The sequence below is a fragment of the Zingiber officinale genome, chromosome 5B (genome assembly GCF_018446385.1).
Source record: "Zingiber officinale cultivar Zhangliang chromosome 5B, Zo_v1.1, whole genome shotgun sequence".
Classification (NCBI taxonomy): Eukaryota; Viridiplantae; Streptophyta; class Magnoliopsida; order Zingiberales; family Zingiberaceae; genus Zingiber; species Zingiber officinale.
This window is the reverse complement of record NC_055995.1, coordinates 20,748,159-20,768,033: the sequence shown is the minus strand read 5'-3', so window position 1 is coordinate 20,768,033 and position 19,875 is coordinate 20,748,159. Positions and strand designations below refer to the sequence as shown.

The following is a 19,875-nucleotide window of genomic DNA, read 5'->3' as shown; positions in this document are numbered from 1 at the left end:
TATAATCCCTTATTCTTAGCTGAGTTTCAATTGTTAGAGATGAGTAGCTTTTGTTGTTTGGTGCAGATGTTTAATACAGTTTATGTAAATACTAACTTGACGCGGTTGTTTCTTTCTTGTTGGTTAGCATACCAAGTTTGTTAGCACCTAGCCCATGCCCTATGCTTTTACTAGTCTTGCTTTTGCTGATCAAATTACTGGGTCTCTTGGTACAGTCAACTTTTAATGGTTCAACATCTAATCTTGCGGACTCCTCAGGCCGACCCTATACCACATTGTTTTCTGGCCAGTCTGCGGCAGTGCCTGGGTTCCATCCTTCTGGTTAGACATTCCTACATAAACTTTATTAACATATTCATGTGAAATTTTGCTTGTATGTGGAATTTTGATTACGATTTGTAAAAAAATAGGTGGTCTTCAAGGATTGCATAATATTCATGGAAGCTTTAACCTGCCAAATGTGCCTGGTTCGCTTGCATCCAGAGAGGCTGCAATGGGTGTTGTACCATCAGGTGGTGTTCAGCAACTAGTAGGAGGAAGCATTCCTAGTGGACGGTTCTCATCAAACAATCTTTTGGTTGCATTATCTCAGGTCTGGCATGAGTTTATTTCCACATTACTTCACTGCATCATATGGTCCTTTGAATGTGTTTTATAGTATTGATTCTGGATTTTCATACAGATGCCTCATGGCTCTGGTGTCACAAATAGAGGGGGTATTAATGTTGTTGGAAATCATGCTTTTAGTAGTAGTAATATTAATGGAGTCACTGGGTCAATAACTGGTATTTCCTCAAGTTCAGCTTCTGAGAATCGTAGTTCTGTTCCTGGTTTGGAAGTTTCTCCAGTATTGGGTAAAGTACGGCCAAGACTTACAAGCTCTGTAGGCAACATTGTTGGCAGTGGTAACATGGGAAGAAGCATCAGTTCTGGAGGATTATCTGTGCCCGGTTTAGCTTCATGGGTAAACTTAGCTACTATGCATAGAGCAAGAAGGATAACGTTGGCACCAGTAAGAAACATATTTGTGTACTATCTATTACCTTTTGATGTTGTAAGAAGAATAGTTATGTGTAATTTGTGTATACCGACTTGATGTGCACAATATCTATTATCTTTTTATGTTGTAAGAAGAATATTTATGTGTTGGTTATATGGATATTGACTTGGTGTGTTTAGATACATCGGTGCATTTTTATTTATGATTTTGTTAGTGAATTAATAATATTAACTTAATTTTATGATTTGCTTGGTGATAATATTAGTTTTTCACTATTTCGGAAATCGGATTTGTGTCGTTAAACAATATTGATATTACATCGATTTTCCACCGTTGCAAAATCGGTGTCATTAACTAATATTACATCAGTCGTATACCACTGCCAAAACTGGTGTTATTAACATATAATATTACATCGATTTTACACCCGATGTCATTAAGTGATACTACACCGGTTTTAACCCGATGTCTAAAATGGCAGACCTTTTACATCGCCTTCATAGACATCAGTCGAAAATGTAATAGACATCGGTGGAAAACCGATTTCTATGAGGGTTTTTGTTGTAGTGCGTCATGGAAGAAACACATGGAGGTATTCTTCAAAACTGACTTCGAAATTTTACTAATAATTAAATACAATTTTGTAGCTCCAAAAACCCCCCAAGGAGAAGAAAAAGAAGAATATCAGTGGACCAAGAAGAAGCAAGCAGACTTCGTAGCAAACGGAGGATCCGAGTTCCACCTACTCAGCATACTTCCACCCCAAGAAGTAAATCGAATCAAAGATTACAACTCAGCAAAAGAACTTTGGTAGAAGTTTCTAGAACTGCACGAAGGAACTTCCGAAACAAAGCTTGCGAAATGGGATGTGCTTCGGAATCAACTGACAAACCTCTGGATGGAAGAAGGAGAGTCAATAGCACAACTACATGGAAGACTCAAGGAGCTAATCATTGGATTATCAAACCTAGGAGAAATGGTAACGAATCAGGACGTACAAAGGTATACATTAAATGCATTCCCAAGAATGCCTGAATGGACATCTATAGTAGACTCCAACTATATATCCAAGGATCTTGAGATAAGTACTTTAGAAAGTCTTTTCTCTACTTTCAAATTACACGAATCTCAGTGTGTAGGATAAAGAAAAGGATCAAGTCAGAACATTGCCCTGAAGGCAAGAACAAATGATTCAGACTTCGAAGAATCAATTGATGAAAACGAAGCATCCCTAATGGTAAGGAAGTTCAATAAATTTATTCGATCTAATAAATTTAAATCATAGACAAATAGGGATTACCGAAACAAAAGAAAGGTCTGATGCTACAACTGCAACGAAGAAGGGAACATCAAGGATAACTGTCCAAAAATGAAGAAGAGGGACAAGGAGAAAGATAAGTCCAAAAGATCAACATCTTCTAAACACGAGAATCTGAAGGCCACATGGGATGAATCATCATCCTCTGATTCCGAGGTCGAAGCTTTCTCCGGACTAGCTTTACTGGCCAACCACCAAGTAGAAGATGAAACCAGCTCAGAGATGAGCATCGATGAAGGGGGAGGATCAGAAGAAGAAAGCTACGATGAAGGGGAGCATCAGAGCATGAGGTAAGTGAGGTACGTGCTCTATCTCCCAAGCAATCCTTTCAATTTATTAAGATTCTTTCTAAAGATTTAGTCAAATTAGAAAAAGAAAATGCTAAGTTAAAATTAAACTTAGCAAAGACATGTCCCTTAGACTTGTTTAACAATTTAAAATTAGAAAATGACAAATTGAAAGTTTAAAAGAATATGCATGTTTGAAATTAACCAACTTTCAAAAATCAAAATTTAGAAATTATGGTAAAATCAATTGGTACGTTAGGAAACATCAGGGACAAACTAGGAAAATTCTAAAAATTTATGTACCCCCAATTTTTTGATTAACCTAGTAGGAAGGAACTTGTATTGGGTTCCAAAATAATGTTTGAACTGAATTTTTCTTTGAGCTTTAAAAAATAAAATTAAATTTTTAATTCTTTAAGAAGTTTTATCTAGAAAGTGGTTGATGATCCAATAACCAAGAAGGTCTAGTGCCTCGCCACAGCTTGGATGCTAATTACTGAATTGAATATTTAATTGACAAGCATGTCATATTTATGCTTTCAATATTTGTCAATTGTTTAAACATTTCAAGTAATTTAGTAAAATTATAAATTTTTAACTTGTTTTATTAAACTCAAACTTATTGTTGACCTTACTAAAACTCTTTAAGTACTCTAGTTTTTTTGATGTGATCAAAGGGGGAGGAATAGATACAAGTTCAAAGGGGGTTAAGGGTCAAGATTTTTTTTTTTCAAATTTTGAATTTTGATAACTCTATTTTATCAGTCTGAATTTTGATAAATCAATTTGAATTATACTTGATGTTACAATTTCTTTTATTGCAACTTTATTCTTAAAATGTTTTGTAATTTCTTTTATTGCATCTTGTTCATTTTTTACCTAACTTGAACTTGGGTTGATGCACATCAAAAAGGGAAAGATTGTTAGACCCCGTGGTTGTTTTGGTGTAATCACCAAGTTAAGTTAGGTCCTGTTTTGGTTTGATCCCTGTGTCTAAGTGTGCAGGAGCTTAGGAGCACAAGAAGTTGAGCGAAAGACGCAGCTAGAGAGAAGGATGACACGGGTAGAGAGTCGACGGGCTCGGTGCATCCTGTTAGGACCAAAAGTAGCTAGAGGGGGGGTGAATAGCTCGTCGCGTTCGCTCGGTGCGCTTCGTTGCTTGGCGTTGCTTGTTTCTTCTTGGATGTGCAGCGGAAAATACAGAAACAAATACAACCACACTAACACTAGTATTTTACTTGGTATCCACCTCCAAAGGAGGTGACTAATCCAAGGATCCACACCACGCACACACCCTCCACTAAATAAACTCTCCTTTATGGTAACTACCAAAGGCGGAGAAGCCCTACAAGACTCAATACAAGAAGAGAGGGAAAGAGTACAAGAAATAGAAGCTTACAAGCTTACAATGAGTGCAAACCCTAACCCTAGTTTCTTCCTCTTGCAATGGATCCGCCTCTTGACTTGGAAAACCTCCAAGATCCTTCAAGAACTGGCGATCACGTGCTTGTAGAGAGCTGTGGAGAAGCTGGCGAAGAGCTGAAGTGAATCGGAGAAGTGATACCGAAGGAATCGAGCGCCTGCGGCCTTTATCGACGCCAACGGTCGGATCCCGATCGATTCAAATGTTCTGAATCGATCGGGGAGGCTTTGGATCGATCCACGGATCGATCCAGCGCTTATCGCGGATCGATCCCGGATCGATCCACGGATCGATCCAGCGCTTGTCGCGCGAAGCAGCATCGTCCCGATCGATCAGCTGATCGATCGGGACCTCTGGATCGATCCAGAAGCTTTCTGTTCGCTGGGAAGAATCTGGATCGATCCACTGATCGATCCAGAGCCTGGATCGATCCACGGATCGATCCAGCACTTGGTTTTTGCCCAAAACCAAGTCCCAAACCTCCCTAACCAACATCCGGTCAACCTTGACCTGTTGGTACATCATGCCTAGCATCTGGTCACTCCCTTGACCTGCCAGGACTCCCCACCAAGTGTCCGATCAATCCCTTTGACTCACTTGGACTTTTACTCGTCGTGCCAAGTATCCGGTCACTCCCTTGACCTACTTGGACTTCCCAACACCAGATGTCCGATCATCCTTGATCCATCTGGTTTTCCTTCCTTGCCAAGTATCCAGTCAATCCTTTGACCTACTTGGACTTCCCAACACCAGATGTCCGATCATCCTTGATCCATCTGGATTTCCCTTGCCTGGCTTCACTCACCAGGACTTTCACCTAGCTTCACTCACTAGGGTTTCCATCTGCCTAGCTTCACTCACTAGGACTTTCACCTGGCTTCACTCACCAGGATTTCCTTCTGCCTAGCTTCACTCACTAGGACTTTCACCTTCACTCACTAGGACTTTCACCTGGCTTCACTCACCAGAATTTCCTTCCGCCTAACATTCCAGTTAGGACTTCCCAGTCAAGTATCCGGTCAACCTTGACCTACTTGACTCTTCTTCAATCAATATCTTATTGTCAAACATCTAAACCCAAACCAAAACTCAGCTTGGTTAACCAGGTCAACCTTGACCTGAGGGATGTTGCACCAACAATCTCCCCCTTTTTGATGTTTGACAATACCACACTAACACTTACAATACCACATGTAAGTTAGGCTAATCCCATAGCCTCATTCTTCATGCCACTAGGTAATGAAAGCATAAGTTAAGCTCTTCATTCTCCCCCTAAGAGGGCAAACTCCCTCTAGGTAATGAAAGCCTAACTTACTTCCTTTCACAAGCCCTTTCATTCTCCCCCTATTGGCACACATCAATCCCTTATTGATAAACCACATCGACCCATATTTGGACACATCAACCTATGCTCCAATGTTGGGCACACTTCAACAACTCTATTTGTTGAAGACTCTCCTACTGAAGAGTTACTCATCGTTCTTCACAACATCACTCGTTGTGATCAACACGATACTGAAGGTCCCATACCCTTCATTATCCTTACCCCTACATTCTCCCCCAATGTAGGTAAATGCCCATCCTTGAGCATTATCCTTTGAGACCTCTGAACAAATGAGGATATCCACTCCCCATTTTCAACCCATGCTCAACCTTGAGCATTTTCTTAACAGAAGGTTAACCACCTTCCAAGGTTCATGAAAAATAGTTTTTCATGTCTTTAAAGAGTACCTCCCCCTAAAGACATGGTGGTAACTTCTGTCATTGCACCAACAATGACTTGGAATCCCTAAAACTTTAGGAAACCCAAATTTAGAAGTTTTTGAGGTTCAAATATTCAAAATTTGAAACAAACCTCAACCTAAACTTCAATGAAGTCTTCCTTTACCATTCCATCCTTGTTTTCAACACGAAAACACCCTTTTTATGTATACAAATGTATTTTAAGGGTTTGGAATGGTTACCTAGACTAAAATAGGTTCAAAGTGCTGAAATCAGGCTTTCCCAGCCAAAATCAGCAACTTGGATCGATTGGAGTTGGGTTCCAATCGATTGAACCTGGCTAAAATACCTGGATCGATCGGCTGATCGATCCAGCGAGCTTCTGCTCGCGGGAAATGCCTTCTGAATCGATCCATGGATCGATTCAGGCACTCCAATCGATCCATGGATCGATCGGAGCTCTGATAGTTGCTGAAATTCCATTTCAGTCAACTTCAGAAACCCCTAGAAAATTCTACAAAAATCCAAAAATTATGAAATTTCGTGTAGACATTGTTTAGGGCATATATTATCAAGGAAAAATAGTTTTCTATGAAAATACATCATATTTTCAAAGATTGACACAAACTTGAAAACTTGCAAAAACTTTAGTGTTTTCTTCAAGTTTGTGTCTAACTATTCAATGGTGATTACTATCAAAAGATAGCCTTCACCAAGGTTTTCCAAAAACATTTTAAAAACATTTTCAAAACCAATATCCCATCATGTTCCTTGGGCATAATGCACATGACTTGTACATTAGCTTTCCCAATGATGGGAAAACACATAACTATGTGTTTTGATGAACCTAAAACTCAAAAGAATGCACTAAATCAACATTTTGAGTTTTGTTCATCTTCCTAACATCTCACTTGTATCTAATGTGCACTAAAACACATACATGTCATCTTATAGTCCTTGTGAGATGTAAGATTTTGGTTTTGCCCTATTCTAGGGATCATGCATATCTATCTAGGCATTTCAAAGATATTAGACATCCACCTAGGATGTCACTTGTTAATAAGTGTTGTTAAATGCCATTTATCCTTAACTACAAGAAATTAAACTAATGCATGATAATGTTATGACATACATCAAAAGGAAATAATTTTCAAAAGAAAATATCCTATAACTACATGATGTATGAATGTCATGACATGGTAGTTTTGTATTTTTCATAATAAGTCATGAATGCAAAAGTAGACATGATGTCATGGCATATGATGGGCAAACAATCATGGCAAGATTTAGCATAAATAAAATATACCTAGATTAACTATCTAAGTATCCTTAAAACCTTAGCTAAACTTACAACTTAAACCTAGATTGCCCTTAAGTGCGTCAAGAAAACGCCAAAACCTAAATTGGCATTTCTAATTCCCTTGATTAATTTATGCCAATTGAAATTAAGCATATTCCTCAAATGTTGGCATATTTCATTTTTTCCACAAGAGTAGCACTTCAACATAAGACTTCAATTTCCTTTAATTTTCTAAGAACATACCAAAATCCCAACTTGGTAGCTCTTATGAATTTCCCAATATGTGCCTTTTAAGATTAAAATCAAATTTTCACCACTAGGCACATTTTACTCTTTCAAGGAGTAAATACTTTTCATTTCATTTTCAAAGGTTAACAAAAACCTTGAAAATGCTCCTTGAGTGTCAATTTCCTCAAAGTTGGGTTAACTACCCTTCTAATCGGAGTTGACACTCTCTAACCCCTCTATGGGGTAGAGAAGATGCTCCTAGGAACCCAACACCTATTGGTGCTCCTTGAATGCTCTAGGTACTCACTAGGGATTACTTCCCTAGATACCTTCCTAGTGACTTTGTTGGGCTTCTTAAAAGCCTTGGTCACATTTTCTAGGTCAACTCTAGGGATAGCCTCCCTTGTGACCTTGTTGGTGACTTTCTTAGACTTCTTAGAAGCCTTAGTCACTTTTATTGCAAAAATACTCTTAGGGATGACTTCCCTAGTATTATTGGCTTGACCACTAGACCTAGGGTTTGTTCCATAACTATATGGAACTCTATGGTAAGAGGGCATATCCTTCTTAGCCTTTGGTTTGTATCCCAAACCTCTATGACCATTGGATGGCTTTGATTTTCCTAGCCCTAGGTATTGCTCATTTTGCCCTTTTAGGATATTTTCCATCCTTTTTAGGATCTTTTCCATTTTATCAAGTCTTGACCTCAAGACTTGATTTTCTATCATTAAATCCTTAGTGTTTGGTTCATGAGCATTTTTGTTTCTAGGCTTGTATCTAAAATCCTTAGAGTTATTGCCTAGATTTTTACCTACATTTCTAACCTTAGGTGTAGTTTTGGCATGTAGGGCCACATGCTTTTCCTTAAAGCCCTCATGCTTTCTATTCTTATGATAAATTGCATTAAAATGATAAAAATTTGACCTCGCATGCTTTTTACCATTTTGCAAGGGAATAGGCTCAATAAAAGATACCTTCTTCTTTACCTTGGAGGCTCCCCCTTGACTAGTGCCTCCTTGAGCCTTGACCATCTTCTTCCCCTTGGGGCATTGACTTCGGTAATGCCCCTTTTGATTGCAAGAGAAGCATATAATGTGCTCCTTGCTCTTCTTTGTGTTGGGGATGATCTCCTTGGGCTTCACCTTGCCCTTTTGTGCCACTTGACCCTTCTTCTTGGCCAATTTAGGGCACTTGCTCTTGTAGTGCCCATGTTCCCTACATTCAAAGCATATAATATGATTTTTATTATTAATTAAAATATTTATACCTTTGCTTGTAGGGGTGGCATCTTTTCCTTTGGATCCGGAGGTAGAAGCTTCCTCTTGATCCAAACTTGATACTCCTCCATTTGATTTTGCTTGACTTGTGGAGGTGGACGCTTCTTCATCCTCTTCTTCTCTTGACCCGGATGTGGAGGATTCTCCTTCTTCTTGATCCGGTGTCAATGAAGATTGCTCCCCCTCAATCCTAGAGGTGGAGGCTTCTCCTTCTTCTTCATCCTCTTGTACATGAAACAAGGAATATACTACTTCCTTGCTCTTTTGATTGCACTCCTTTGAGGATGAAGCTTCCTCTTGGACTTCTTCTTCGGAAGTTGAGCATCTCTCAACTTCGGAGTCCTCCTCTTGATCTTGATCCATTGAGTCGCCCTCTTTGGATTCCTCTTGATTCGGTACAGTGGAGGGGATCTCATGGATTAATGCCAACTTGCTCCAAAGCTCCTTGGCATCCTTGAATTCTCCAACTTGAGCCAAAATATTGCTTGGCAATAAGTTGACCAAAAGCTTGGTCACTTTATCGTTTGCCTTGCTCCTTTGAACTTGCTCTTGACCCCATTTGCTTTTCTTGAGAGGCTTGCCCTTGGAGTTTGTTGGAGCTTCAAATCCTTCCATGAGAGCAAACCATTGCTCTATCTCCATCATAAGGAAATTTTCGATTCTTGATTTCCAAGAATCGAAACTCGTGGAAGTGTATGGTGGAGCCACCCTCGTGTCAAATCCAAGTCCATCCTGGAATTGCATCTTGAAGTTGAGCTTGATAAAGTCTTGAACTTGAAGAATTTGCTCCAACTTCTTCACCCTCTAGCTTTTCTTGTTACGCTTGACCCTTCCGGCGATGATTCCGGTGAAGAGCGGCCTTGCTCTGATACCACTTGTTAGGACCAAAAGTAGCTAGAGGGGGGGGTGAATAGCTCGTCGCGTTCGCTCGTTGCTTGGCGTTGCTTGTTTCTTCTTGGATGTGCAGCGGAAAATATAGAAACAAATACAACCACGCTAACACTAGTATTTTACTTGGTATCCACCTCCAAAGGAGGTGACTAATCCAAGGATCCACACCACGCACACACCCTCCACTAAATAAACTCTCCTTTATGGTAACTACCAAAGGCGGAGAAGCCCTACAAGACTCAATACAAGAAGAGAGGGAAAGAGTACAAGAAATAGAAGCTTACAAGCTTACAATGAGTGCAAACCCTAACCCTAGTTTCTTCCTCTTGCAATGGATCCGCCTCTTGACTTGGAAAACCTCCAAGATCCTTCAAGAACTGGCGATCACGTGCTTGTAGAGAGCTGTGGAGAAGCTGGCGAAGAGCTGAAGTGAATCGGAGAAGTGATACCGAAGGAATCGAGCGCCTGCGGCCTTTATCGACGCCAACGGTCGGATCCCGATCGATTCAAATGTTCTGAATCGATCGGGGAGGCTTTGGATCGATCCACGGATCGATCCAGAGCGCCTCTGTGCTCTGGAAATAGCGTCTGGATCGATCCACGGATCGATCCAGCGCTTGTCGCGCGAAGCAGCATCGTCCCGATCGATCGGCTGATCGATCGGGACCTCTGGATCGATCCACGGATCGATCCAGAAGCTTTCTGTTCGCTGGGAAGAATCTGGATCGATCCAGAGCCTGGATCGATCCTCGGATCGATCCAGCACTTGGTTTTTGCCCAAAACCAAGTCCCAAACCTCCCTAACCAACATCCGGTCAACCTTGACCTGTTGGTACATCATGCCTAGCATCTGGTCACTCCCTTGACCTGCCAGGACTCCCCACCAAGTGTCCGGTCAATCCCTTTGACTCACTTGGACTTTTACTCGTCGTGCCAAGTATCCGGTCACTCCCTTGACCTACTTGGACTTCCCAACACCAGATGTCCGATCATCCTTGATCCATCTGGTTTTCCTTCCTTGCCAAGTATCCAGTCAATCCTTTGACCTACTTGGACTTCCCAACACCCGATGTCCGATCATCCTTGATCCATCTGGATTTCCCTTGCCTGGCTTCACTCACCAGGACTTTCACCTAGCTTCACTCACTAGGGTTTCCATCTGCCTAGCTTCACTCACTAGGACTTTCACCTGGCTTCACTCACCAGGATTTCCTTCTGCCTAGCTTCACTCACTAGGACTTTCACCTGGCTTCACTCACCAGGATTTCCTTCTGCCTAGCTTCACTCACTAGGACTTTCCTTCTGCCTAACATTCCAGTTAGGACTTCCCAGTCAAGTATCCGGTCAACCTTGACCTACTTGACTCTTCTTCAATCAATATCTTATTGTCAAACATCTAAACCCAAACCAAAACTCAGCTTGGTTAACCAGGTCAACCTTGACCTGAGGGATGTTGCACCAACACATCCGAGGGACGAAGTGCTTTGGAAGAGTACACCGGTGGACGAGAAGAACGTACGCGATGTTCGAGGGGCGAGAAGCTGGAGCTGGAGCTGAAGCCTGCTCGAAGAGAAGGCCGAAAATTAGATTCGAGTGAGCTCTATTTTGGTTGGCCGCAATCACCCAAGCTATCGGAGCAGCAGAAGAGCGAAAGAAGCTGATAAAGACTGATGGAGGCGCCCTCAGCAAGGGTTGAAGGCGCCTCCGAGGTGCGCCAGCGCCTCCGAGGTAGCCAGCGCCTCCGAGGTGCGCCAGCGCCTCCGAGGTGCGCCAGCGCCTCCGAGGTGCGCCAGCGCCTCCGAGGTGCGCCAGCGCCTCCGAGGTGCGCCAGCGTCTCCGCCACCATTAGGCAGAAGACACCCTCCATAAGCATGGAGGCTGCCCTCCATAAGTATGGAAGGCGCCCTCCATGAGCTTGGAAGGTGCCTTCAGCCAGTCAAAGTAGTCGTTCGCAGTGGATAAAGCTTTATCCACTGCGCCTCGCTGGAGGCGCCTCCAAGCCCTTTGGAGGCGTCCTCAAGCTACGGATAATATTTTCCAGGGGCTATAAAAAACCCCCTAGACCTAGGAAATATGGATCAACTCTAGTTCTCATTTCCTAGCACATTCCTAAGCTTTTGAAAAGTGTAATAGGCTTCTCCGCCTACATGAAGGAGATTCTTAGTGAGCTTTGCAACCGCCTTGGATTAACAACCACCTAGGTTGTAACCAAGTAATTCCTTTGTATCTTTCCTTATTTATTAGTTGCTTAACGTCATTTATATAAGTGTGCTACTAATCTGAGTTGAAGATCGAGGAAGGATTTTATTTTTCTATTTCAGGCGATTCAACCCTCTCTTGCGGACCCACCTGCGCCAATAGTTATTTGCTTGTTTACTTATTAACTACCAGGTTAATTAATATGAGAAAAAGTTTATTTTAATTTCCATCATGATTATCAACTTAGACTTCATTTCTGTTGACAATCTGTTGATTCATTATAATTATAATAGTTATGCTTTGCTTGACTATGTTTTCTAAACAGTAATAATATTTTTAGATTAAGTTTAGAGCTATTTCTAGTTTGTTGGCCTAACTATTGAATTTATGTCGTTCTCTTTCTGTTTCTAATCAATATTGAATTAAAAATAACAATGACACAACCAAACCTTTCCAATCATAAAATCTTGGCTAATCTATTTAGTTTTTGTGGATTTTATTATGTTATTCTGCTTTATAAAAATGTTAAAGTTTAGCATCTCAGTTAAAGTTAATGGGAACAATTGTTGTTTATTCATCTACTTATCTATTGTCAAATATAATGCGAGGGCGCCTAGAAATGGAAGAAAGTAGAGTTGACGATTAGGAATTCATTCCCCAAGTTGCAGATGATTGAAAGATAAAAATTGGAATGGAATTCCCATCACTAGAGGATACATATTCGTTCTATAACCAATATGCACGAAAAGCCAAATTTAGTTCAAGAAATAGCACGAGCAGGAAAACAAGATGATAAATGAAGTAACGTGGAAAAAAATTATATGCTTTAAAGAAGGGCATACAGATATAATGCGGAACAATAAACATTCAAACACTGATCAACTAATAAGGGAAAGAGCACATGGCGCTATTGGAATAGGTTGTAAATCAAATATTGCCTTTGTCAAGAAACAGGCGAGACCTAATTAGATTGTCTGCAACTTCATATAAACCCATAATCATCTTCTCTCGACTCCATCAAAGGTGCATTTGCTACACTCATATCGTAGTGTTTTAGTAGCCAAGAAAGCATTGACAAAATAGTTTTTAGAGGCCAATGTATCAACTTGTCAACAAATGTGTTTATTGGAGATAGAACATGGAGGCCCTGAGTGGGTAGGTTGCACAGAAAAAGATATTAGAAACTTTGAGAGAAATCTAAGGGATGAACAAAAAGGGTATTAATGTTGAAACACTGATCAAGTTTTTTACATATGAATAAGAGAAGAATTCATCTTTTTTCTTTGATTACGAGATTGATTCAAATAATAGATTTAGTAGGTACTTTTGGGTTAATCATGTATCAAGAAGGGCATACAGTGTATTCGGCGATCCAATTATATTTGATATGACATATAATACCAACATATATGGCGTGATTTTGACACCATTTGTAGAAGTTAATCATCATCATCAGACAATTCTTTTTGGTTTCGGTTTCTTAGTGATAAGAAAACTGAGTTTTTTTGTTTAGTTGCTTACAAAGTTCTTAGAAGCCATGCCTAAATGTGCACCAAACATTATCATCACTGTCCAGAATCCTACTATGACAAAAGATATTGCCTATGTTTTCCTTCAAACAGTGCATTGATATTGTTTGTGGCACATATTGAATAAATTCCCAGATAAGTTACATCCTTTGACTTTCCAAAATCACTGTCACAATATAAAGAATGTCATTGCAAATTCTACAACACCTGATGATTTTGAAAAGTCATGGGAGAGACTATCAAGTGTGCTAACTTTGAAAAAAAAATGATTGGTTGTCCTTAATGTATGAATTGCAACAAAGATGAGTGCCAACATATTTTAGTCATGTATTTTCTGTAGGAATGTCAAGTAGTCAAAGATCTGAATGCTCACATGCATTTTTCATGAAATATGTCTCAAACAAGAACTTATTAATGGAGTTTTATCACCCTTTTTAATAGAGTACTAAGACGTCAAAGATACAATGAGTTAATTACGGGCTATATTGATATGAATGAGCATCCTAAAGTTATGACAACCTTACCAATGTAAACTCAAATAGTTAAGTTGTACCTAAAAAAATAAATGGTTGGAGTTTCAAAGTAAAATGACCGACAGTCATAGTTATCATGTGCAATCGACATTTATAGGAGTTGCCTCAATGATTTACCATGTGATAAAATTTCAAAGTTGCTCTTCCTCAAAATCAAGATTGCTCATGTATGACAAACAAAGGGACTATATATCATGTAGTTGCACGAAATTTGAGTTTAAGGGCATTCTATGTAGACATATGTTAGCTTTTCTTTCATATCAACCAAGTATTTCTTTTACCTAATACGTATATACTCAAATGATGGGCACAAGATACAAAAGTATGCTTTAGGGGAGCAAAATGTCATTGATGATCCAGATTCAGAAAGCTATTAGATGTCAAGGCACTCGAGGTTATCCTATAAAGCTTCAGTATTAGTTGATGATGCATCTTTGAGTAATGAGAGGACAACCTTCTAGGATGAACAATTCAATTATATCTATAATAAAATTCAAGAGATGCCCATTAGTATAACATGCAGTGATAGAAGTCAAAGAAAGAAATCCATTGTTGAGGGTCTTAGTATTATTGATCCTTTTGCAATAAGAACAAAGGGATTTGGGAAGCGATTAAAATCATCAAAGGAGTAATCAACATCAAATTCCAAGTTTTGTCGTGGATGTGGATATCGAAGAGTGTCACATGACAAGTATAATTGTCCCAATTTACAACAAGGGTATGTGTCGATTCAATTTTGCATTTTTTATTATATTTTTCTTGCAAACATATTTATTTTATTATATTTTATATATGACAATTTGTCAATTATCAGATCAATTAAAGATAATAATCAGGTTTGTCTTGATGACACATATGAACTTGATTTGATATCTATAGCTAGTACAATTAAAGTTTTAATTTGTTAAATTATAGTGGTTCATTATTTATTGAGCAAATGAAATTAATAAACTATCTTTATTGTTGCAAGTTCCAACTGTTGGGATGTATACTATAAGCCTAGCTTTTGTATGAACATCTGTTTTGAAATATTTTGAAATGAGAATCACTTTGGTCAAATGTTTTCATTTTATATTTATATATATGTCAATGAAGTTGTCCATTTAATTTATATTGTAGATAACATGGTGTGTGTTGGTGCGGTTAGCACTAACGATTTAACCCAGGTTTTGATGAATGACAAATCAGGTTAAGTTAGTTTGTTGTCATCTGACACTTTAATCGAGTGTGCAGGAGAAGTCCAGATAGGTCGACGGGCTGACCGGATGTCTAGCACGAAGCCCAGCTAGGTCGACGGGCTGACCAGATAGCTGGCACAAAGTCCAAGCGGGTCAACGGGCTGACCGGACGCTTGGCGAGAAGTCCAATTAGGTCGACGGGCTGACCGGATAGCTGGCGAGAAGTCCAAGCGGGTCGACGGGCTGACCGGACGCTTGGCGAGAAGTCCAGACGGGTTGAAGGGCTGACCGGACGTCTGGCAGGTAAGTGAGGTAAGTCACTAGAGGGGAGTGACTGCGAGGACGCGTTCCTGGGAAGGGAACATTAGGCGTCGATCCGGCTTAGATCCATTTCGGATGTCTAAGTCGAGATCGTGACTAGATTCCGATCTCGGAAAGACGGAATCTAAGTCATACTATTTGTGCTAATTCATACTATTATAAAATGTGCTAACAATCTATTTTGCAGGATATATATGCCTCGGACTAACTTTGTTTTGCAGGAAAAGGAAGTTTTCTGGAACAAGGTGGTCCGGGCGCCCGGAGGGGATCCGGGCGCCCGGAAAGCAAATTATATCCAGGCCAAGTCGTCGCCACGTGGAGCATCTCGGTTTGAGCAGCTACGTCACATTCCAGGCGCCCGGAAGGAATCCAGGCGCCCGGAGCAACATATAAAAGAAGCCCCAGGCAGGAGCTTCAGAATCAACCTTTCACATCTGAGAACTCTGAGATTACTCGCTCTGCTGCTCTGCTGCTCTGCGCTCCAACGACGCTCACAAAGCTCCGACGACACGTTCCCGCTCTTTTAAATTCCTTGTCTGTCGGTACAGCTTTGTTTTTCTTTTCATTAGCATCTTTTTGTACTTAAATTGTAATTATCCGAATTGCTAGTGAATTGCCCAACGAAAGTACTCAAGGAGTACGGGCCTTCGAGTAGGAGTCGTCACAGGCTCCGAACGAAGTAAAAAAACTCTGTGTCTACTTTACTTTTCCGCTGCGCTTATACTCGATATTTTCGAATCGATATTCACCCCCCCCCCTCTATCAAATCTAACGGTCCTACAAGTGGTATCAGAGCAGGTACCGCTCTGATTTGGTGCAACCACCAATCAGGCAAAGGGGGGACTTTTTGAAAGAAAAATTAGATATCGTTTGTCTTTAAAATAAAACCTTACGCCTTTCGTTTTTTCTCTCCAAAACCGTTTTTGAAAAACACATCATCATATTTTCACCATTGCTTAGTATTGATAAAATATTACATTTTCAAAATTTTGGAATAATATTTTTTTATTAATATTTTATTGTTTTTTGAAATTAGTGCAATATTATATTCTTTCTCCAGCACTGCTAATCCAAAACCAAGTCTTGGGATTTTTTTGTTTGTTTCTCTTGTCGGGAAATTATGACTCTTCTAGAAGGACGGAACCCCTGCGAACCACCACCATACGATCATGAAGACTTCAACTATTGGAAGCGATTAATGGAATGCTTCTTAGGAAGCGTAGACATCGATTATATGCTAATTTTGAGGAAACCTTCTCAAAACTCGGAACTGAACAAAAAGGTAAGTAACATTATTTGTAATGTCTTACCTAACAATATTTTATGCAGATTAGAAAAGTACAAGAATGCGTATGAGCTGTGGACCCAGTTGATCAAGCTTCACGAGACGCCGATGGAGCTAGAAGATCAAGTTAAAGTCAAATATGGACTCGAGTCAAATCCAATGGAGAAGCCTACTGAATTAGGGGTTGCACTCAAGGTTAGTAATATTTATCAAAATACCCCTGCTAATAGTAGTTTAAATAATTAGCATGATGATAAGTATGAAATTAGTCCAAGTATGATGCATGATAATCTAGATTTAAATGATTTAAATTCAAAATCACAAAATAATCTAGACTCTGATCAAGTCAATCAGGACTCTGATCAATTTGACATCAAACTTGACTTGGTCAAACAGAACAATGACCAAATCAATTCAAATAATTTAATTAATTCAGAAAATTTAAAATTAGGTGAGCATTTAGACATAAATAAGTCAAACATTAAAATAAATTTGAATTTAAATGCTAAAAATGAGAAAATGGATAAAATCAATAAATACCTTGATAAAATATTTAATAATCAAGATAAAATCAGTCTAGAAAATGCTATCCAAAATCAAGATAATTTAATTAATAAAAATTTAAACTTTAAAGATAAAACTAATCTAACTAATTCAATTAACCATATCAATTTAAAAGGCAAAGAAAATATAAGGATAAAACAAACACTTTGATAAAATCAAAACGGAATTTAACAAACTTAAAATTAAATGTTAAAGATAACAAATTAAACAAAAATAATCTAGAAATTTCAAAATTTACAATTAATAAAAAGCTAAAAGATAAACCGTTAAGAAAATATAATTCAAACAGTTTAATTAATTCAAATTTAAAAATAAATAAAAAATTAAACTTTAAAAATAAGCTATTAAAGAAAGATAATTTAATTAACCCAATAAAATTGAAATTGAAAGAAAATTCAAATATTAAATACACTCTCTTAAAGAAAGATAATTTGACCAATTTAATTAATTTAAAATTAAAAACTTAAATTTAAATTACAAACTAAACATTAAAACTTAACTAAAACCAACTCTAACTATACAAAAATCTTAAATTAATGGCCAATAATTCAGGGGGAGGCTCCAGAATAGCTGGCACCTCCAAAACTAACCTACCCGACAGGGTAACCCTAACCAACCTACCCGACAGGGTAATTAGGACTAGTTAAAGAGGGTTCAAGTTTAACTTGAATCATGGTACTGGTAAAGTTTTTTGATGATAGTACGTTGGGGAAGCTTGGGCATCGCATGTCTAGAAAGATATGGCTTCAATCTGGTGCATTTAGCCAAGTGGAACCGACCGAAGCTACCTTTAAATGGATCCTAACTAGTTAGACCAAGGTTTAGTACTAAGCTCCGTGGATAGAACTATTCGGAAAACCTCGAAAGGTTGGTTACTTCTAATGACGTCCAAGTGACTCACCAAGCTTAGAAGTTTATCCGAAGAATGCCTATTTGTTGAGACCAAAGCTAAACCTGAATCTAACACAAGTTAAACCAAACTCTGTAATAAAATCTAATTCATCTCACAAAATTATAGGATTCCCTGATTGATAATCTAGATCGGGTGAGATGAATAAGGATTAAATTAATTTACAAACTAAATTAAAATTAATTAAAATTAAAATTCGAATTTCAAATTACTTAAAAATAAATTTTGAATTTCAAATTAAAATTAAATTTCAAATTTCAACTTAAATTAAAATTAATTAAAATTAAATTTTGAATTTCAAATTAAAATTAAATTTTGAATTTCAAATTAAAATTAAATTTCGAATTTAAAAATAAATTAAATTAAATTAAATTAAATTAAATTAAACTAAATTAAACTAAATTAAAATTAAATAAAAATTAAATTTTTTTTTAACTTAAAAATTTATTCTAAAAATTAAACTTACTTTTTTTAACTTAAAAATTTATTTTAACCTAAAAATTATTTTAACTTAAAAATTTATTTTAACCTAAAAATTATTTTAACCTAAAAAAAAACATTTTAAAAACTTATTTTAAAAATTCTTTTAAAAAAATATTTTTTAAAAAAAAACTATTTTTTATAATTCTTTAAAAACTATTTTAAAAATTCTTTAAAAACTATTTTTAAAATTCTTTGAAAAATTCTTTAAAAACTATTTTAAAAATTCTTTAAAAACTATTTTTAAAATTATTTGAAAAATTCTTTAAAAACTATTTTAAAATTCTTTAAAAACTATTTTAAAAATTCTTTTAAAACTATTTTTAAAATTCTTTGAAAAATTCTTTAAAAACTATTTTAAAATTCTTTAAAAACTATTTTTAAAATTCTTTAAAAACTATTTTTAAAATTCTTTAAAAACTATTTTAAAATTCTTTAAAAACTATTTTAAAAATTCTTTAAAAACTATTTTTAAAATTCTTTGAAAAATTCTTTAAAAATTATTTTTAAAATTCTTTAAAAATTATTTTAAAAATTCTTTAAAAGCTATTTTAAAAAATTCTTTAAAAACTATTTTTAAAATTAACTTTAAAAATTATTTTAAAAATTCTTTAAAAGCTATTTTAAAAATTCTTTAAAAACTATTTTTAAAATTCTTTAAAAATTATTTTAAAAATTCTTTAAAAACTATTTCTTTAAAAACTATTTTAAAAATTATGTATCATTTTGAAAAATTCTTCTTATTTTTTCACTATAATGAAATTTTGTTAACTTAAAAATAGTAATAATAAATTATTTCTATAGATTATTTTCACTTTAAAAATTATTATTTTGACTTTAAACTCATTTTTAATCTTAAACATCATTTCAACCTTAAAATTAATTTTTAATTTAACTTAACTAAAAATTAAATCTTAAATTAAAACTTAATATTGAAATTAAATTAAAATTAAAAATTTTAACTTAAACTTAAACTTAAATTAACCACTAATATTAATTTAAATCTAAAATCAAAACTGAATCAAACATATGTTAATTGACATAAAACATATTATAAAAATCATTTTAAATTCTTTTTAAATGCTGTTTTAGAAATCCCTTTAAAAAAAATTTTAAATAAATAAATAAAAATAATAATAATAATTATAACTAACACTTTCATTGACCAACTCAATCAAGTAATATGAAATTTAAATTATTTCACTAAGTATTAAATTATTAAATCAAGTAAAAAACTAATCAATAAATTATTGATAATGCTTAACTGTTATTGAATTAATAAAATCTTATCTTATTTAACCTTAAACTAAAGTTAAGCACCTGAATCTAAAATTAATTAATAATTGATTAATCAAATTCAAATAAACAGTTATACCAAGGATACAGAGATAATAATATATGTATTACTAAATTAGACAAATGTGTTAGGG

The 19,875-nt window shown here is 36.6% G+C and overlaps 1 non-coding gene across 1 annotated transcript; it reads right to left on the bottom strand.

Moving 5' to 3' along the window:
* Positions 1-243: 243 nt before the first annotated feature.
* On the bottom strand, positions 244-321 carry LOC121988242. Its single transcript, XR_006113976.1, has one exon. It is a non-coding gene; the product is annotated as a small nucleolar RNA snoR35 (small nucleolar RNA).
* Positions 322-19,875: the final 19,554 nt, after the last annotated feature.